This window comes from Adiantum capillus-veneris, chromosome 15 (assembly GCF_014529385.1).
Source record: "Adiantum capillus-veneris isolate H3 chromosome 15, ASM1452938v2, whole genome shotgun sequence".
Taxonomy (NCBI): domain Eukaryota; kingdom Viridiplantae; phylum Streptophyta; class Polypodiopsida; order Polypodiales; family Pteridaceae; genus Adiantum; species Adiantum capillus-veneris.
The window spans coordinates 9,941,070-9,963,649 of NC_140945.1; the positions used below are offsets into that span (position 1 = coordinate 9,941,070).

Here is a 22,580-nt window from a genome sequence, read left to right on the forward strand (position 1 = left end):
AGTTTTTGCTAGAGTTGTGAAGTCGACACAGGGAGGGCTGCCTCTTTAGGAGATCACGCAGTGGGAGACATGTCTTCTTTAGAGATCACAGAGGGAGATCACAATCTGCTTTATAGCAGGGACTCAAAAGCTCGATGAGCATGCTTCAAACCAAACTTCAGAGCCCACTTACACTAGAGGTATATTAGTTGGTTGAGCCATTGATCAGCTCTGGAGAGCTCGACGCCCATGTCAACGAGGGAGACTACGACATCAATGGAGACTCCATTAGAGTATCATGACTATTCTAGCTCGACATGGGATATGCTCATACGACTATTTACATCGGTGAATATTGAAGAAGCTTCTTAGTGATCGATGCAATACTTTCTCGGAGGACGCTTGATGCCATGTGGACGTTTAGTTGAATTGGGCGTACATTGATGAAGCTTCAAAGTACTATATTAAGTTTGAGTTCAACTTGATTGAACTAAATCGCACCTCATGGATGCCAAAACTCCTATATTGGTATCTAAGAGCAGATAAAGAAGAGTGAATAATTTGTGCCATACATAGTGTACATGACTAATATTCTTCTTCTCGTTCAATTGTAATTTTTTAAGCTCTTGCTAGACTGCTATGCAACATATCATGTTATTCTATTATCAACAAGGCTGCAAATAGAATGCCTTTCTCCAAATGCCGCACCTATGCTTGTCAGTTTTGAGATATATAGCTTTCTCCAAATGCCTCACCTATGCTTGCCAGTTTTGTCATATATAGGCAGAGAAATAGTTACATCACATTTGTCATAGTCTAGTATACTATGAGATAAGAGGCCGCTTTCATTGTCGATGAGCAACGAATTTGGACTATTGGCTAGAGTCATTAAAGAGGCCTCGTGTAGTTTTTGCTAGAGTTGTGCAGTTGACACAAGGAGAGCTGCCTCTTCAGGAGATCACGCAGTGGGAGACATGTCTTTTTTAGAGATCACAGAGGGAGATCACTAACTGCTTTATAGCAGGGACTTAGAAGCTAGATGAGCATGCTTCAAACCAAACTTCAGAGCCCACTTACACTAGAGGTATATTGGTTGGTTGAGCCATTGATCAGCTCAGGAGAGCTCGACGCCCATGTCAACGAGGGAGACCACGACATCAATGGAGACTCCATTAGAGGATCATGACTATTCTAGCTCGACATGGGAGACGCTCATACGACTATTTGCATCGGCGAATATTGAAGAAGCTTCTTATATATTAGCGATCGAAGCAATACTTTCTCCGAGAACGCTCGCTGCCGGTGTCCTCGGGCATTGATGATGATGATGATTATTATTTTAGTTACTTCATTTTTGTTTTTGTAACGAGGCATTGGATTAGATCCACCAATATTAGAAATCTAATTATGTGGCATTTCATTTCATTCTCTCTCTCTCTCTCTTTCTCTCTCTACCCTATCAAATTATGTGGCATTTCATTTCATTTCATTCTCTCTCTCTCTCTCTCTCTCTCTCTCTCTCTCTCTCTACCCTATCGCCATGCCAGCAAGGTAATTCGGTGGGAACCGCTAAGCAAGCTTGATTTTCTTGCACCTAGCTTGCGAAGACCTTGCTGCATTTAGCAGTCGAAATAAACCACCGCCATCAGCTGTGTGCGCCGCTAGCTCGGCCAAACCGCTGCGGCTCCTGCTCATCAGCTGTGTGCGCGCCAGCTCGGCCAAACCACTGCGGCTACTGCTGTGTGCGCCAGCACCTGCTCGGCCAAACCGCTGCAGCTCCTGCTCGTCCAAATTAAAACCGCAGTCTGATTATCTGCAGTATGTCCTTGTGCTACCTAGCCTAGCTAAATAGCAATAAGCCTAATCACTTAATAATATAGCTGCTGCGCGTGCACATCTTAATCTATTCTGGCGCATCGCCTGCAATCAAAACGCCCTCCTGTGCGACGTCAAGAAGGCGCTCCGCATGAAGCAAGCAGCAGCTCGACTTCCATTACGTCGTCGTCAGTTGCATTATATGAGCGCCCTGATCTTCAGCTGAACGCTTTCTCCAAGCCCTTGGTCCCATCGGCTTATTGTGGCAGCTTTGGTGGAGCTACTCGACTGTCGACGCCTTCATCGCCTCTCGAGCGCTGCCTGGTCAAGTCTACATTGACAGGTTTTTAGTTTTTAATTCTCAGCCAAACAAAATACGTTTCTTAGCCAAACAAATGAATGGTACAAGTAGGTCAAATTCTGCCGGATTTTAGGTCAAAACTTGAAGCATTTACTTAAATATTCTACAAAGTAAGTAAATTCTACAAAGTGTGCACCTTACGTTAGCATTTATGAATGTTTGAGGGAATGTAAATGCTGATGGTATTGAAATAAGAATTGGAAGAATTGGAATGGTTGTTGGTGCCATACTTGGTAATGGCATAAATTTATCAGTTCAATTTAGCATTGTAATTTAGGGTTTTTGCTTTTACTCTTGTAATTTGTAGAGACCCTAAAGAGTCATTCCATTATAACTTGGGATATTTTTTGGATAGCATGAGATTCTTACCATAGGATGAAACAAAAAATTTGTGGATGTTAAGAGATAACTCAAGGGAGAGGGATGAGGGAGAAAAGTCTCTATGTGGCATGGTAAATGATTACTTTATCCTTAGTGAGTACTCAATGTGACTGGCCAGTGTTGCTCGTGATATTCACTACAGATGGCTAGTGAAAGTGAGCAAACACTATGTGATGGCGTCGATAGTGAAAGGATAAGTGAAGTGCAAGCATATCTTATAGAGAAACGTAGAGAATTTGTAGACTTGCAGTCACAAAATCTTATTTCATGAGTTTGGGCAAGATGTTTATGGTCGCATTGATGGAGAGAGCAAAAGTGATAGGACATATTATTCCTAGAAGAAAAATTATTATGTATCGACTCCCTCCACCATATCCCACTGCTCAACCACCTTATTAAGTTTACTATGTACTCTTCTTGCAACATGGATGACTATTTCATCATCTGTTACTAGCAGTGTAAGTTAAAATTTAATCAAAGAAATGTCTCATGATTGATAAAAAAAGTGATCACATTTTCTTCCAACCATGAGGTCCATCATATGTAGAAACTCTTCTAGTGGGTATTTCCTTTTGCAATAAAGTTTTGTTTTTATCATCAAGAAGATATTCTCATGTACTCATTTAGACGTGTTTATGTTGTACATTTTTTGATTGGTACAAAAGGTCACACATATATTTATATTTGGTATGTGGTCATGAGCATAATAACTTCTTGGAAGTGCGCGTGTAATTATAAGTGTTCACACTCTATTAACGGTTGGGAGTTGGTGTCAAAACGGACCTTTTATTTTCATCAAAATCAAGACTCATTAGGAAAGTTACATCCTTCTGTGACCAAGCGTAGAAGCGTACAAAGTGACATTGATTGCAATGTCACACATAACATCATAGAAACTACAGAAGATCAGTATGTAGAAAGAATTGAAGATTCCAGTGGTGATAGAAGGAAGGCTTTCTGCAACTGTACTTTCTATTGCTATGGCGGGCGGTTTGTGCATACTTCAACCCTTTATCGACACCAAATTCTTTCAGAGAGATTTTGGGAGCTTAAAGCTCCATTTTGGTTTAGATGTGCCACGTGTAGCTCCTTCTTTTAGTGAAGGTCTCAACGTGGAGGAAGAGCAAATGGAAGATTCAAATGGCGGTGACAAACTCCCATATAGCTATGGCTACAACCATCTAGGAGTATCCGAGTCAAACTAGTAAGAAATCTTGCTATATGGTTACTTAAAACTCCCATATAGCTATAATATTATGGTTACAACCATATAGGAGTATTCTCATTATTACTAGTTTGCACTCTTACTAGATATGTGTATTTAATCTAGTAAGTTGCCTAGTAATTACATCTTTTTTGCTATATAGAAATGCGTCCAAAGTTCCTTGTGTATATATATAGGGGGTAGGGAGCAAGTGCCCCTCCTTCTTGTGTTGAGCATAGGCAGCATCCGCAAGAGTTCAGAGGCCAGGCAGAGGCAGTTCCTCTCCCTCCGTGTGTGTGTGTGTGTGTGTGTGTGCGCGCGCGCGCTCCACGTGCGAAGAGGAACAAGTGCCTATGTGTCAAGATGATGGGCAAGCCCCCAATGTCAGGGTGATGAGGAACAAAAAGAGACCTTACACTTAGGTAGGAGAAAGAGGGCGATGGCAAGTGAAGAGAGAGCGAGGGGTGAAGAGAAGGGAAATTGGGGGGGGGGAGGTTCCCTTGGTTTGGAGCGTAGGCCAATATGGCACAACCAAAGGAAGGGGAAGACCAAGGGAGTGATGGCCCGCGCTACAATAGCAAATAGCGAATAGTAGACCCGACCAAGGAGGTGGGAGGCAAAGAGAGAAAGGAAGGGATCTCTCTGTGGAGGCAATGATGGTGACTACAAGGGGTTGTGCAAAGGTGATGACAACAATAGGGGCCCGCGCTACAATAGCAAATAGCGAATAGTAGACCCGACCAAGGAGGTGGGAGGCAAAGAGAGAAAGGAAGGGATCTCTCTGTGGAGGCAATGATGGTGACTACAAGGGGTTGTGCAAAGGTGATGACAACAATAGGGGCACTCCATTTGCTTTATATTTAAAAGATTCCTTCAATATCTCATCAACTATTAGAAGTCTTTTTTTTTTTTTGCTAAACTCACTAACAACGAGTGTTATATTAATAAAAATTCAAAAAATTACAATCATAACCCTGCTCTAATCGAGCTAGGGCACTATCAAGAACTCATAGAGCATAGAGGAACATCAAAATCATGGCCAACAGAACCAAACCAAGACACTACATAAGAAAAATGGTGAACAGGGGAGCCATTCCATAAAAAATATGAGAGAACCTGGCCCATACAATCGATGAGACATAGATGAGGAGGGTAGGACTATCCAAATTCTTACCTCCAAGGAATAAATCAGTCTTAAGAAAACCAATTTTCCATGTTCTTTGGACCCACTTGCATATTTTTCCTGCAAGGCCTTTGATAGCTAGGCATTCCTTGAATAGCTGGGCCAGATCTTCATTGGAATAGAGCTTGTATCTTATAAGCGTCAAAATTATTCTTACTTATACAACCCTTGCTGGAGAAAAGCCTTGGCTTAATGCAGTCTCATCTAAAAGTTTGAAAATTATCTTATAATATCAAATTGAAACACTACAAAATTTAGAGAGATTTAGTATAAGCACCCTCAAACATAGTCCATTCACCTCTAAAATTTAATGAGTAGGTTTAAAGATTTCATTGCACCAACAAAATGGCATCAAATGACATGGCTTGGCAACCTTGGCATCCCAACTCCTTGATTGCTTGAAAGTGAGCCAATAATCTTAGTGTCAATGTTACCCATTGCCTAGGTAGGTGCTGGAATTGAGCAAGTTAGCATCATGCAATTAGAATGAAAAATAAGTGGGGAAAAGATGGTACAAGCTACTTTCTAAAGTAATTGCCATCACAATAGCCATATCACCTTCATCGTGAACCACATAGATAGGAAATAGTTCCAGTTATCTTTTCTAATCTCTTGCACTAGTCTTTCTAAATAATCCTTGTGTTGCTTGTCTAAAACAATACTCACTTTCACTATCCTCTTACTTCTTACAATCATATAGCTACCTAAGCTATTGCTGAACATGTGGGACAACCACTTGCAAGAAGAATTTACCCTTTGGCAAACTTGGGAGAAGATGGGAGTTCAAATATTGAAGTACTACATAGAGAGAGAGCATGCCATGTGAAGCCTCATAAATTTTAAGGGAGATGAATATGCCTCATGTATATGGTCTTACTACTTTTTACCTTTCCTACATATTCCCCCAATGGCAAGAGTGATGCGTTTGCAACTTCCAAAAGCTCAAGAAATTTCACATGCAACCATCTTCTCCTTTCAAGCTGCAATGCAATATGTGGTTGCAATGCTTCATTGATTAAATTTTTTAATTGGATTTAGTTAATTTCAAGATACAATTATCCACTATAGCATTGCTTGTTGATCTACTCATTATTGCAATTTGTAGAAAACCACCTCTCTAATTGTCACATTTTCGACATTACTAGTACCCATTGTCAACAAATCTTATGGCGATACAACATATACTTAGGCAAACATATACTTAGACGAACACTCCTTATGTGCATCCAATAAAGAGCTCAAACTCGTGGCTATCTTACTAGAATCAAAAGAGCATATACATATGATTGTATATGATTGAGTCGACAGAGTGGTGTCGAAGAAGTTTTTTTTAACCCATCCGCCTCTTATGTATGTTTTAATATGTAAATAATATAAGAGATTGCAAGTCTTTCCAACTCTACCAAATTTGTGCCTCGAACGTTTTTCACATTTCTTTTGTTGGGAATTAGCAAAGATGCTTTTTGGATGAGAGGTTTTGTGGTGGGGGGGGGGGGGGGGGGGGGGGGGGGTTTGTTTTGCGTGGACATGGCACGTGGACGTGATAGAGAGAGGAAAAGAGGGAGATTTTTATGTTCAGAGCGGAATTTTTTTTCCGAAGGCACCAATGTTTGGGAAAAATATGTCTTGTCTTAATATCGTGGTGATTTCAATTTTAAAATTGTCGATTGAGGGCAAGGGGAAATGGAGGAAACATAGATTTATAGACGGAAAATACCCCTGTAATTTATGGAAATTTCCAAAATACCTCTCAAATTTCAAAAACTCCCAAAATATCCCCATTATTTTCTCGTGAGTTCCCAAAATTCCCTTCAAATTTTCCAGAATTCCAAAAATGCCCTTGGTTGTGAGATTAAATATGTCCAAAAATGTAGGTTTTCGTAAGAAGACGATTGTCTATCATTAGGAAATGTTAAAACTAGGATTTCGGTTTGTCATGTAGGCTTTGGAGATGAATTGCTTCATTATTTGCCCTTTCTCTAAATTTCCTCTTCACAAATTCAAAGGAAAGGAATTTTGTATGCTTGGAAAAATGGATTTTCACGGAATAGACGTGTCGTGTCGATGGCAGAGGATGGTGATGCGTGGAGATTGACAAAAAAAGATAGATGAGCCAGGTTTGTAGACAGATGAGCCAGGTTTGTAGTGACACATGGAGTGAGACGAAAAAAATCAGCGCCTGCCTGCTGTCGTACCAGCATGGTCACGTCGTCCCATGATGTGGTAGCTTCAGGGAAAGGGTGTTCCCTTGCCTGCAGGTGATAGCAGAGGAAAGGTTGTGAAGCCGGATAGACAGTGAGCAAGACTACGGAGGCAAGGAAGCGCAGAGGTATGGAAGGCCCTGACGGAGCGCGAGCCGTGACATTTTCGAAAGTGACTAAGATTCGCCTTAGGCAGAACGTAGCGAGGAGAAGAAGGCGGGAAGGGGGGCGTAGCTCATATCGAAAGAAGGGCAAGCCAACATGCCCAAAAGAGGGTTGCAGGATGCGAAGCGTCTAGAGCAGACGAGGGCATGGCGCCAGGACACACAGAAACTGGGGCAAAGCAAGACCATTTAGTTTCGCAAAACTAAGAGAACTCCCCCTTTTTCCCTGCTCGCACTTCTCGAGCCTCCCATTGTTCCTGGTCCATGCCATATCAATCCTCCCCTGCCACAAAATCTCGAACGCCATCATTATCCCACTACTTTACGATTTGCACGGAAAGTAGCTTTTTGCGGACGTATTTTCACCAAAGATGGATATCATCTATACTAATAGATAAAGAGGGAGGGAATTCCGGTTCCCCCCCCTACCACGCGTCAGCTTCTCCCTTAACCGGCAGGTGTTGGCCTCTAGCGCCGGGGAACACAGTGACGCACAGAGAGAGAGAGAGAGAGAGAGAGAGAGAGAGAGAGAGGCGGCGAAGCCGCTGGTTATACTAGTTATAGTAAAGATTTTGGAAGCTGTTTTGGATATCGGCATGCATTGCTCTACGCAATGCATTTTATATGACTGTTACCATCGCTAACAACCATCTCTATCTCCCTCTGAAAGCGACTGTAACTTTTTTCTTTTTGTCTCTATTTTCTACAACAAAGATGTATCATTTCCTCTCAGCACATGTACCATTTTCCTCATTTGTGTTTCCCTGCAGCAAGGATGGCTCATTTCTTTGTTTCTGTGAGGAGGCCACCTCCAAGCACCCCCCACCTCGTCACTATATGGCACGGCTCTGGCTAGGGGGGATCTAGGGCCCAAATTTGGGGACGCCAGGCGGCTTTAATCTGAGCCGTCGGATCACGCAGTGAACTGGGGGTGAACTCGGGGCAAAAATGGCGCCCCAATTTCACTCCTAGTTCATCCCCCTAGTTCACACGTTTCGCGAGGTGTGGGTCGAACCTAGAACGTTTTGGTTGCCACACGAATGCCCTACCACCACGCTAGCGCACGTCGCTAGCCATGTTGGCGTGGCATATAATCATACCTTAGTTTATGCGCCTCTAATTCACCCCTAGTTCACCCACCCCTAATTCACTTTGTGATCCGACGATGGAGATTAAAGCCGCCTCGCAACCCCAAATTTGAGCCCTAGATCCCCTCTGACCCAGAGCCATGCCATATAGTGACCCCCCCCCCCCCCCCCCCCCCCCCCCCCTCTCTCTCTCTCTCTCTCTCTCTCTCTCTCTATATATATATATATATATATATATATATAGATATAGATATAGATGCGGCCTAATGGCATGGCGATTCCACCATTCAGTGTGCAATGTGACTTTTTTAAAGCACCCACTTGTTTGGTTGGGATTTGAGTCACTCACCATTCCCAATTATTATTACCCTGGTTTAAGTGGTCATTTGAATATATTTGCTTATCTTGGTAATGAGTATCTTTTGTTTCTTTCAACCAATCAAACAAGTTCGTCACATCCTCTCACAATAGGGTGAATATGTGAATATGCACTAATTAGCAGCCTCTAGGTCATTTGGGGAAATGGAGCTTACTATCATGATTTAGATTGTCACGATGTGTTCCCAATAAAATTGGTGCTCCAACCAATCAAATAAAATTAAACATTTTTAAAAGATAATCTTACCTTTTTCACTAACAAAAAAAGAGAACACATCAGTATGCCCTTACCCCTTTGGGTAGGCCAAAAGGTAATGTTGTTTAGTTGTCTAATGGTTAACTTTATAAAAAATTTTCTTGATGTTTAGTCGAAAATGAAGGGTTTTGTTGTTGTTGTGTGTGTGTGTTTTTGGGTGGGGTTTTTTTGGGGGGGGGGGGGGGGGGGGGGGGGAGGAGGAGGAGGAGGAGGAGAAGAAGAAGAAGAAGGGATAACATACAACCAACGTTAAGGGTTCATGGAAGATGTAAAAGAGGGTAATGTTAGTGTGATATTAAAACAGCTCGAGTATAAACATCACACAAAGAAGCACTATTGAACATTGCACCACATTTTGTGTGGAGCGAGGGTTTCAGTGGTGTTGCTGCATATGAGGCCTTGGAGCAGGGAGGCTCATAAGGGGTATTGCGATAGGGCAAGGTGTGAAAGATACAAGCTAGAAGTGATGCTGGGCAAAGCTAGCACTCGTGGCGGCTCTAGGATGAGATGCCAGGTTGGTCTGCCGTTCCGCTCTCGTTCTTTCTTTTACCTATGACCTCCTCTTTTTGGCATACCAGGAGAGGGTGCCCCTCCTGCCTCCTTGTGGGGAGGGCCTTGGGCATTGACAATTCTACTGGATCTGCTTGGCAAGAGGGTGTTTGGTTGCAACAAAGTTTTCTTGGTGGCAACGAGGAGCTCTCCTATGCTGGTAATGCTGATGAGAGGCTCCCCAAAAAGCCCGTTATGGTCATTTGCATTGGTGTGTTGGTTAGTGGTTGGTCTATGCTTTGATCGACTAGTGTTTCCTGTTGGGGATGTCTTATGGCACACCTGGTTTGGGATCTCAAGAGTTTGGGGGTGTTTTTTGTGGCGGTTTGTGATCGTGCTTCGAATCAAGTCTTACCTATTGGCATGGGTGGGCATGTGGGTTAGGGTGACAGCTCGCCCATCATGGTGGCAGCCACCTTCAGGTATTGTTGTGTGCTCTCGGATATTTTTTGCTTCAATTTGGATGGCTCCCTATAAAGCTGGACTCTAATTAGGTTGTCCGTTTCCTTTTGTATGAGTGGCTCCCTGTAAAGCCGAACTATGTCTATGTTGTTTGTTGCAACCATGGCTCGATGCGAGCATGGTTTTCTACGTATTCTTTTTGGTTTTCTTTTCAATATATTCACTCACACTTTGTGAGTTTTTCACCCAAAAAAAAGATGTAAAAGAGGGAATGTACAATCAGCATTTAGGGTTTGTGGTTTTGGGTGGTGAAGCAGATAGGTTTTGAGGGGAAACCTTTGGAATCCCATACCGGCTTACAAAGCTTAGGTTAAAGGCTTTAATTCTCAAAAGGCACGTTTATGGCTTTTGAAGTTGAATATATAGGATATGGTTGGGTGAATATATAGGATCTTCTCCCAATGGAATAGACAAGAACGCCCTCTACCCTCCATGACATTCTCTGCCCCACCCTTGAATATTGTTCGGCGGATTGCAATCTAGTACTCTGCCTTTGCAATTAGTGTTTGCAAATTTTTTCTGTGATTGGATTTGTTGGATTCACTAGCTCATCCTCACTGTCTGGAATGCCTACTTATATTTTTGAATGGCATGGAGCCATGCCCCCCCCTCATCTACACCAGAATGAAGAAAGAACATAGTGCCTTGATAAGGAACCATCAAGCAAGTAGTGTGCATTGTTATCTACATCGCACTATGACTCTAATTTAACACCACCATTGGCCATCCCATCAACACAAGCAAGAACAAAGAGCAATGTGACATTAGGAGGCAACAAAGTCTGAAGATAATATGAGCTAGCTAATAGCTTCCCATCTCGAATGTGTATTGGTCTAGATAGGTGGTGACCCTCACTAGTCCACTCAATATCACTTTCCTTGTCCAAAAAATATAGTAACGTTATGGCAACAATGTTAAGTGATAAATAGAAGAAAAAGGTGAATAGCAAAGAGTTTAAGGGTCCTATGTATATTAGCAAAAAAGATTTAGTTTTTTTGTGTGTGACACAGGCAAGAGTTTGAGGGCCTCTAAATATTTAAACAAAAGAGAAAAGTAGAAATACATATTTTTTGTGAGGATACTTTTTTGTGAAATATTGTCACTTTTTTTGAAAGAAAATTGTTATTGTATAGAGGTTGAATACCATTTTGGCATTTTGCATGGAGGATAAGCATAACTATTTTTGCATCATTACTAGGAGAGAGAATTTGCAAGGATTATAGTTGCACTTTTAAGGATACAATACCCTATTATCTTTTCACTAAATTTAAAGAGAATCTATAGATTCTTGCAACCCACCTCAAATTCAGTCCCACCCACTAGTGTCACTTTGTGTGTTGTCTCAAACGAGTTTAAAAATTTGGGCATCTTTCTCACAATGAATTGCACCTTTGTCATTGCTTATTATTGTACATCCTCTTTGCGCTCTATGGGTGACTTTGATGGTGATAATAATGTGGAGGGTTCCAGCAATGAATGGGAGCCATCAAGAGATGAAGTAGTTGATAGCGACTTTATGACTACCATGGAGACTAGGTGCATGGTGTCAAGTTTGATGAGGATACAAAGGAGGAATTGAAGGAAGAGGAAGATATTGATTTTGGGGGTGATGATGAGGACAAGAGAGATTATGTGGAGAAAAATAAGAAGAAACTAAGTGCAAGTGTGTTGGAGATCAAGCTTAATGACCTATCCTAGGGGTACCTTAGACCTAGTTTAAATATTTGCATTTTAAGCATTCAATAAAGCTAAAGGGTTTTTTACTCTTTGGGATCTTTTTACATTTAGCACCCTCAATCCTCTTCCTAAATTACTCCAAGAGTAGGCGTAGTCTTCCAACCTCCCTCTTCCTTATTGGACCCTTCTCATATCACTACAATCTCTCCCTAGATATATGATTTAAGCTTCTTTTGTACTCCCTAAATATAGGGACATCCGATTTGTATCTCACTGTGTGTTTTACGAGAAGCTTAATATATTGTTAATTATTTATCATGCCTTGAATTATTCTTTATCAATGCTACTAATCTAATATGTATTAGAGCTTGGATAATCTAACTATAGATTGATAGAGTCCTTTTGAGTTTTCATTAATGACAATCCTTCAAGGATCGCAGAGAGAAATGAAAGGATAGTCTGCAATTTCTTCAAATTGCAGAACCACAAAGCGTGACTCTGAAATCTAAATGGTTTGGTGGTCAATTATAGCATAAGTAATCATCAATTCAAGTTTTAAGAGAAGGCGTAAAGCTTCAAGGTCTCCAAGTGCTTCATCAGAGCTCTGCATCGATGTCAATGGAAAATCCCAACAAATTCACAATGCGAGAAAAGGAGACTGTGTGATCCTCAATCGAAAAACTTGCGAGCTTCAATTCAATCTTTATTGTTCAAAAGATGCTTCAGAGCTCCAGTTTACTATCAACGGCTACGCTCGCTCTATTGGCTAGCCTTGTTACCACCCTAAAAAATCTTCCTACACCTGTCTTAGCTGAGGTAGAGGCATTTCTCTTAGAAGAAGAGAGAAGAATCAATAAGAAAAATGAACATTATGAAATACAAGGAGCATACCTTACTCAAAATAAGGAGGGAAATAAAAGTCAACGACCATTCTACAAAGGAAGCATCTCAAAGGAACCTCAAAAAAACATATCATTCAAAGATTCCAAGAAAGGCATTGTATGCACATTTTGTGGCAAAGGCAATCACATGAAGGAATCGTGTTTCCTTAAACAATGGATAAAAGAAATGTACATCGGAGAGTCAGATTTGAAGGATGCAAATGAAGAAAAGACTACCTCGGATGAGACGAACCTTGTGCATGTGGATGAAGAATGGGCCTTCTAAGGCAAAAGTCTTTTTTTGTATCTCAAAACACCTTCTTTTAGTCTACCTAGTATCTCTCTAAAGCTGGATTAACTCTCATGTTGTATCCACCTAAGTGAACCTCATAATTATAAGTGCATTGTATCCTTAGAGTGAACCTTGAGTAGGTGTATCACAAGGATTTTTCCTATTATGCTAGGTCATCAACTTGAAGGAGGGTTTGTTGGAGATCAAGCTTAATGACCTAGCCTAGGGGTACCTTAGTCCTAATTTAAATATCTACATTTTAAGCATTCAATAAAGCTAAAGGGATTTTTACTCGTTGGGGACTTTTTACCTTTAGCACCCTCAATCCTCTCCCTAAATCACTCCAAGATTAGCTGTAGTCTTCCAACCTCCCTCTTCCTTATTGGACCCTATTCATATCACTACAATCTCTCCCTAGATATAGGATTTAATATGCTTTTGTAAAACCTATATATAGGGACATCCGACTTGTATCTCACAATGTGTTTTACCAGAAGCTTAATATATTGTTAATTAGTTATCATGCCTTGAACCATTCTCTATCAATACTCCTAATCTAATAAAGTGGTAGTTCTGGAATGAGTAGGAAGGCTACAGTGTCAAGGATGAAATGTCATGTAACGGAATTAGGCTAATAAAATTGATTGTAGCCAAATTAAAATGACATAGTGAGCATTTCATTAAGAGAATTCCCAATGAAGATAGAGAGGAAGTACTTGATTAAAGATAGAAATATGAACATGACACCTAGTTAGCTTGGCATGAACAATACTTGTAAAAGAGAGAGAATTAGAGAAATTGACAACAATTGAGGATCAGATTTACTTGGAGCCGATTACATCCCAAAAATTGGGATCAATAGCATACTCATCAATCATGACAGATAGATAATTGTGAGTTGCTATAGATACCGCATTTGCTCTTGGCCATCGTGATAGTGCATCGGCCACTTGATTGTATTTCCCAACAATGTGAGAAATATGAAAATTAAATTGCGAAAGAAAATTTTCCCACCTCATTTGTTTGTTGGAGAGCTTGGTTTACGTCATAAAACACTTGAGGATTTGGTGACCTGTGCGTAGGATGAATGGAGTCTCCCAAAGATAGTGCTTCCATGAGTCTAGGGCATGTAGAATAGCTAGTAGTTACTTTTCATATATTCCCAATATTCGCTCATTAGAGTCAAGTCTTTGACTCTCTTATGCTATAGCATGTCCTTCTTGAATCAAAATTGCTCCAAGGAAATCTCCACAAGCATCACATTGGATCTTAAAAATGGCTTTGAGAGATCCGGCAGTGTAAGCACAAGTTGAGATATAAGCTTCTCTTTGAGCTTGTCAAAATCATTTTATTCTTTTGCAGTCCATGTATACTTAGCAATCCTTTTCATCAAGTCATGCAATGGTCCTGCCATTAGCAAGAATTTCTCTATGAAAGGTCTATAATATACACACATACCAATAAATTTTTGTAGCTTGTGTAGATTCCTTGGATTAGGCCATCCTTTTATTACCTCTAACTTTGTTGGATCCATTTGCATACCATCTTGAGAGATAATGTGACCTAAGTATTGAATCTCTTGAAGGAAAAAACCACTTTTCTTTTGATTAATAAAAAGTTCATTCTCTCTCAGAACTTGAAAGATTACCTGGAGATGTTGCGTATGCTCCTCTAGAGAATTGGAGTAGATGATGATAACATCAAAGAATAATCTAGTAAACTTGCCATAGGGCCTAAAGATATTCTCCATCAAGTGGTTGAATGTGATCAGAGCATTTGCCATGCCAAAAGGCATGATAGAATATTCATAAAGACCAAATGTCGTGCAAAAGCGGTCTTTACAATGTCTTTTGGAGGGGGGCCGCGGCTTCACATAAATCCGATCCTCAACTGCTGTCAAGTTCTCTAATTTTCTATGTTCAAAGTTTTGCTCATGCCAAGTTAATTAAGTATAATGGTTATGTTTCTACCTTTAATTAAGTTCACCCTCTATTTTCTCAAAGTATCTTATAAAAATGCTCACTACAGTTTTTCTTAATTCTGCTATTCTCAATGTTCATAGTCCATTTCCATTACATTTCTATCAAAGCTATTGGTTTCTCTTTTCTTGCTTAATAAGAGAGGTCTTTAAGTTGTCCATGAAAGGTTGGACCTGTTCATTGTAAGAAGATAAGTGGGATAGGGATCTATTATCTTGGTTGAAAAGGACTCAGTTTGAGGTACACCATTGGGAACTATAGACTTAATAATGGAGTCTCTCAAGGCTTGCCTTTGGCTTAACCATTATTGAGCTACTAGCTCGGGGGGTTCACTATGTGTAAAACTACCATATCATGTGTATTCAAGAAATGTTTGTAAAACCCCTTATCTGTGAATTTTATTAAGAATATAATGTACCGTTTTCTTTTAAAATCTGTAAGTTTTTCTCAAGTTTGAAAAAATAATACCCTTTTGTATATATATTTCTGTAAGTTTCAAGAACTTTAAATACCCTTCTGTTGAACTCACGTAATAGGTTACATTTTTATTAGGTGACCTACCTGAGGCTACTAGCAAGCTCAACAGGAACAATAATTAACCGGGCAATGTTAGACCCTCTCCACTACTCTTTGCAATCAACAGTCTCTAAACGACGGGTGTGGCTGCTTGAGAGCTAATACAAAAGGTGACGTAATAGGTTACATTTTTATTAGGTGACCTACCTGAGGCTACTAGCAAGCTCAACAGGAACCATAATCAATCAGGCAATGTTAGACCCTCTCCACTACTCTTTGCAATCAACAGTCTCTAAATGACGGGTGTGGCTGCTTGAGAGCTAATACAAAAGGTGACGTAATAGGTTACATTTTTATTAGGTGACCTACCTGAGGCTACTAGCAAGCTCAACAGGAACCATAATCAATCGGGCAATGTTAGACCCTCTCCACTACTCTTTGCAATCAACAGTCTCTAAACGACGGGTGTGGCTGCTTGCACATGAAGGTGCTACTACGATGATGCCCCAATGTTTGTGAACTATCTTGTTACTAGGTTGCAACAAGCTATGGACAACCCTACCTTGCAAGCCGATATTACCCAACAACTTCGTGCTTATGGGATTTCCCTACCTCTCCAAGAAGAGAGAGAGAGCTTCAAAAGCCTCTTGTCAAGACTTCCAAAAGAATACTCTCTGTGCTAAGAGAAGAGGAGGAATCCAACAAACTAGAAGGAAGTGCATCTCCAAATTCCTATGAAGATGTGGCTCCACGAAGATGGCGGTCTCAACGATCCCCAACTCCTTCCAAGAGGAAAGGATCATCCTATAGTCCATCTCCTCATCATTCCAAAAAGGAAGAGAGGAAACAAAGTAAGAAAAATGCAAGAAAGAATTCACCTCTTCTCCTTCTTCTTCACCTTCCTCCTCTTCCAATGAAAGCAGTGGTTATTCTCCTAGAGAATACAAGAGGAGAGGACATCGCAAATCCTATCCTGCTTGGAAAAGGTCCCAAAAGCTTAAGAAGTTCAAAAGGGACGAAAGAGTATCTCTTTTATCATCTATGATGGCACCCTTGGTGCTATTGACAAAGTATTGGCCTTCATCCAACGATTTGATGCGGCCTTTGGAGCCGAGGGCTTCACAGAGTTCTCTAAGTTACATCATGTAGCTATGTTGAGGAACTCTTGTTGCTGTTGATAAATTGAGATCCAAATGTATATGTCTCTCCACCTGCTCGGCTAATAGACCGAGATCCAAAGGGGCTTTTCATGACTAATTTGATGAAATTATATGAAACGCTTTAGAGGGGCTAAAAACACTAGCAGACCACCACATCTCTCATTTCCATGGAGATTGAACCCAAATGGGTGTCCTATGTAGGGAAGATGCAATAGCAAATAACACTTTTCAAGTTCTAAAAAGCGGGTACGAGGTCTTAATGTTGTGTAGCCCCAATATAGGGGAAGGCAAGTGAGTACATAATTTAGCAAAGAAAGCCAAGGCATAAGTAGATTCAATGCCCGGGGGATTCACTCTATATAAAAAATGGGACGCCACCTGAATGGGACGCCACCTGCGAGCGGACAACTTTGATAAAACTCCTATATACGACTCATATTAGGGAATATGACCCCCCTTTCTACGCTTATACGATAATCAATGCAAAAAACTATCAGACCCCTATCTTACATATAAAATTTAGGTCTCCCATGATCTAACTGAGTACAACTAGTCAAAGAGCGTGTAGCATAGTGACTAGCAATGCACTAATGAACCACTTCTGTTGATAAATAGATGGACCTTCAATGTGTCTTAGTTTGAATTTCAAACTATGTGCTTGTTTAGCCTGCACTCTAGCTACTCATCCAATTTTGACCCATCTAAACTACTCAAAAAACATGGTTATACGGTTGTGTTAGGTTCTCTGTGTAAATTTACAAACTCTTTATAGCTTTCATCCCTCAACAAATGAACTATAATCACAAAACAAGCAATTGATAGAAAGCAGTGTTAGTTGTTGCATGTATCTTTGCCTCTTTTGGGAAGCCATAATTAATTTGAAACACAAAACTTCCTCTCATTTTCCCCTCCCCCCCCATCCGCATAAATATGATAACCCCTCTCTTATTTTTAAGTTTGGGAGATAAATTGTTGAGGGCCTGCCTCTAACTTATACGCTTATGTAACTTGTAAAAAACCCCCCTCCCCTGCACTTACGTGGTGGAATAAGTTTTCCATGGTGAATCCCCCAGGATTCAATGTCTCTGATGATATTTTCTAAAGGATTGGCTAGTTGTGGATGAGGCATAGTTTACACGGGGTGGTGTTACACTTTTTCTACACTGAAAGCTTTTTCGGGTGATTGGTTATGAAAGTGTTGATTCGTAAGCTTTTGAACCAATTATTGAAGTAGTCTACTTTTTGGCTTCTTAGAGGCTTTTCAAGCAAGAGGCCAAGGGCCTATAAATATATGCCTTGAGAAACCATGTTGAACACTTGTACAATTGCAGAGTTAGGCTATCCCCATTAGTTGTACACATAGCTTAGAGATTAACAAAAGGCAATAGCACAAGAAGGGGCCAGTATTAGGGGCCAGTGGAGAAATTCACCTCACTGTTTCATGTCTTTTTTGTTTAGTTTTCTTTTAGCTCAGGTATCTAAAATGTTCATAGATTTGTTTTGGTTGTGTTCTAAGTTTATTTCCACTCGGTCTTTCTTGTTTCACGTGGTGCTTTCTGATTACATAAGAACAAGGGACATATGATTTTAAGACGACACCATTTCATGTTTAGACTATAGTAATACAACTTCTCTAGCTAAATATCATACATCTCATATTATATTTTTTGAGCTTGATGGTGTGTATCATGTGGTCGAGGATTCTCCATCGTTCAGCACCACCACCGATTTTAATGTGACGTTATTTTATTGTAAATGATACATTACATGATGTTATGACATTAATCTTGAAGTCTTATTTTGTTCAAGGACTCCAATGTTCAATTTTCTTTTCATTGTCATTCAATAAGTTGATCTGTTTGTGTCTTTAAGCATGATGTGCCTTTAAAGGCCTGATAATGATGCTATTGTAAAAGTATGTTTTACAGAGGTTGTTGAGGTTGTTGACGTTTTTCCACCATATTTACTTGATGGGTTTCCACTGTCTAGTGGGTCTGACCCGCATCACAAGGTAGAGCTTTTGTTAGCTATACCATCTCTCATTGATAAGCTTACAAGTTCTACCAAAAGAGGATGACAAGGTTGCTCTTGGTAGCTATATGCTTATCTTTCAAGTAAGTCTCTGTAAGGGGCTCATGTTCTTCTCGTTGAAAAGGAGGATGGTGGGATGCACTTCTCCGTAGATCACAAAGGCCTCAATAAGGGCAATGTCAAGAACAAGTATTTCTACTTTGGGAGAATGAAATGGACTCAAGAGCAAACATGCTTGCAGCAACTAAGTCTCCCAAGCACCAAATGGATCAGACATCCATTCTAGAATGATGTCGTAGGATAAAAAGGGATCCTCTACACATGAGAAACATAGACTAATGACTACGGCTTTATCTCCTCTACCTCATAGTCAAGGACGACTATGAGGTAGAGGAGAGAGGTAGACGACTATGATTTCAAGAGAGAGGAAATGTCATAAAATCTAATATCTAACTAACCCAAACGATTTTCTCATATTAAATTGATCATTCAATGTGGGAGAATAAACGGGAACAAGAGTTAGAATATAGACATATGCTTATGGATCTATCTCAGCACGGGACCAAAGTCAATGGGTCCAAATGAGAGATGGTTTGTCAAAGAGCAATGCTAGCTAATGGATCTGGAAAGACCTTAGGGTATCTTCATTAAAGACCTCCAAAGGTTAGTGCTAAAAGTCCTTAGACCTAAGACCTTAGGCAGGCTAGGGTTGAGCTTGAGGTGGGAACCTAGCCCAAGCTTGAGGTGCTTGTCGTGCTTGCTGACTAAGGTGCTTGAGGTGCTTGTCATTTTTTATGATTGAGGTGCTTGAGGTGCTTGTCATGTTTTATGACTAAGGTGCTTGAGGGACTTCATGACTAAGGTGCTCAAGGGGTCAGATGTTCCCAAAGTCAACATACATCCCTGCACAAGAGGGGGCGAGCCCTACAAGTAGGGGCATGAGAGAGCACACACACACACACACACACACTCAAGGCAAGCCAAGTCCAAAGAGGCAACAAGGACACATGTCAAGCTCCTCCCCATGTTTCCCTATAAGGTGCCTACAACCTATTGGTTAACCTCTAAAGGGGTCCAATGAGAATTTAGTTTATTTAATTAATTATCTATGCATTATCCAGCCCTGTCTCTCAAAGGGGTAAGAAGGACACTTGTCCAAAGGCTACCCTTGTTGCTTGATATGCACTAAGCATGTGATTGGCTAGGCTTGCAGGGGTCCAAGCAAATTCAAGGATGAGCTACAAGGAGGGGTCGACCAAAGCAAGCTGGGGGTGTGCTTAGGGGTATACTCTCTCTCACACACACACACACACTCACATGCTCTCATTCTCACTTTGTGAAAATTCAAGAACTCCATCTCCTTCTCCAAGCTTGAAAAGTTGAGAACCTACACCAACAACTCTTGGCTACAGAATGTAAATCCAACCAAGAGGCATGCTTCAATGCTATGCTAGCCATCTTCTTCATCTCCATTACTATGCTACTATGCTATGCTAAGCTCTATGAGTAATGGTATGAGATGACACTTTCTCTTACTCGTATAAAATAGTTATTCTTCCTCTTCCCTACCCTCATTCCCTACTAGCTCTCTCCACCTTTGAAGGTGTTTGAGGTCTTGGGACTGAGGCCAAGGATAAGTTAATGCTTTCATTTAGCTAAGTTACGGGCATAATTGTTGTGCATGAAGCTCTCTATCTTCATTGCACCATCAAGGTCTCAAGGAACACAAAGCTTGTATTGTACCAAGTCTCTCTTTATGGGAGAAGCTATAATACAAAAACCTTTTTGGAGGGGGGACCGGCTCCACATAAATGTGATCCTTGATTGTTCTCAAGTTCTCTAATTCTCTCTCTTGCAAAGTATTGTTGATGCCAAGTTAATTAAGTATAATGGTTATGTTACTACCTCTTATCAAGTTCACCCTCTATTTTCTCAAAGTATTCTCAAAAAAATGCTCACTACAGTTATCTTAATTCCGCTATTCTCAATGTTCATAGTCCATTTCCACTACAACTTGTATCATAAACTCTCTCTCTCTTCTCTCTCTCTCTCTCTCTCTCTCTCTCTCTCTCTCTACTCAAGGATAGCTCCAATTGCTAGATACCATTGAGTCGATTCACTCAATACTTGCAAGCTATAGCTAGCTCAAACTGTATCTGCATAATGCATACATAGTACGAAACTGCAGAAGACCATTCCAAAATCTCTCAGAAATGCTCCACACAATTGTACATGAGCACTACATGTGTCGCATGAGTTCGCCACAGTGGGAACACCGTCGATTGTCAAGCCGTAGCTCTGATACCATTTGTGAGTGTGTGCGTGCACGGATGTGTGTGTGCAGGGAAGAGGAGGAGCACGAGACGGTGTGGGTGGAGCAACCTCTAGTAAGTGAGAGTGATGTGATCCTTATTTTCATGTATATGAAGAATAAGGGTATGTACACATGTGGGCGAGCGATTGGACATTGTACGTCCGGCCCGGGTAAAAGGTGTAGCGCCTTTACCCCAACATGACCACCATCCTTGAATTTTTTCTTTCCTTTTCTCTACTCCAATTTGTAATATTTAGGTTCTCATATCAAGTAATTCTCCTTGTTACGCTTTTTTTAATGGTGTAAGAGTCATCATCAGACTCGTCAAAAGCTGAAGGAGTCTTTGTATTTGAATGACAATCACTGACATGATTTCTTGAATTTCTTTTAGGGTACTTTCACTTTCATGACTTTGGCCTTTCTTCCTTAGTGGAACAAGAACTAGAAGAAGAAGAAGAAGAAGAAGAATGGGAGTTGTCCTCAAAGTGAACACATGTGGTGTTTTCTTTTAGACGACTTCTCTATCAAATTCTTGAAAGTTGACTGTTGGCCAAGATAATCGAGACAAGATTCAACTTTTGTCCTTTGTGAGAGTGTTCCCTATGCTTTAATTTGTTTACTATAGGTCTATTAATTTCTTTGAAATGGAAGAAAGAAAGACTTATTGGAATCGTGCACTACCTACTAGTTTCTATGCTTGTATACTCTTTTCCCCCTAAAGTAGAGATATTGGTTAAGAGGAAGGACCAATCCATGTTAATGGTTCTTGCGCTCTCTTTTACTCTCTCTCCCTCATTCTAACTTCTAGACAATCTCTCCCTCATTCTAACTTCTAGTTTGATATGAGATATTGCTAAGCACTCCCATTTTGTAACATCAACTCTTTGTGAAATCCTTTTATTAACTCTTCGGTTAACTTGAAGAGATAATCAATGAATGTTATTCCATATTCACTTTTGCAATCCTCTTTTCCATCATTTGGAAAGGTGTCGTGCATGTGGTCCTCAAAGAATCTTCAAATGGTTGTAGCATGAAACACACACTAGATGTGTTGAGTGTGTATGTTTGATGTCGTCACAATTGTTAAAGAAAGATATTCTTCACATATGGGATTTGCTTGTAAGAGCTTATGTAGCATTGTCAACCAAGACCACTAGTTTTGACTAGGCTATGAGTGTGAAGTTGCAATCTATGAAGAATTGTTTGTCACACATGTAAGAAATGCAATTACAAAAGAAAAGATAAAGCCTACACAACAAATAGCCCCTAGTAATGCTAACCAAAAAGATCCAAGAGCATATGTGAGTGCATGTTTCTATGCTCCACTTGAACACAACTTGATTGTTATTAAAAGCATGAAGCATCTTGCAACCTTCACGAAGTTCTCAGAGTACTTGATTAAGTGGAAACATGTATCTGGGTAAGATATGACGATAAGGCGAGGATGTTGCTGAAGTGTCACTTGTATGGTCCCATTATCAAGGAAATTATTGAGGAGAGGAATTAAATATAAGGGGAGAATAGGATGGGTGCATGTACGTTCAACTAATGTAAACCCAACCCTAAGGTTAGTGTAGGTATCACAACTCTTGGACAATAGACCATTAGCAATGCTTGCCCCAAAGGGGGCTACGCATCCACAAATTAAACAACATCCTTTACACTATGGCCGGCTATCTTGAATTTCTAACAGCCTCAAGGCTAAGGTG

At 40.5% G+C, this 22,580-nt stretch overlaps 1 long non-coding RNA gene across 1 annotated transcript; it reads left to right on the forward strand.

Annotated features, from left to right (window-relative positions):
* Positions 1–1,546: 1,546 nt before the first annotated feature.
* Positions 1,547–21,820, forward strand: LOC147440253 (uncharacterized). The gene is made up of 2 exons (XR_015184348.1): positions 1,547–2,137; positions 21,263–21,820. It is a non-coding gene; the product is annotated as an uncharacterized LOC147440253 (long non-coding RNA).
* Positions 21,821–22,580: the final 760 nt, after the last annotated feature.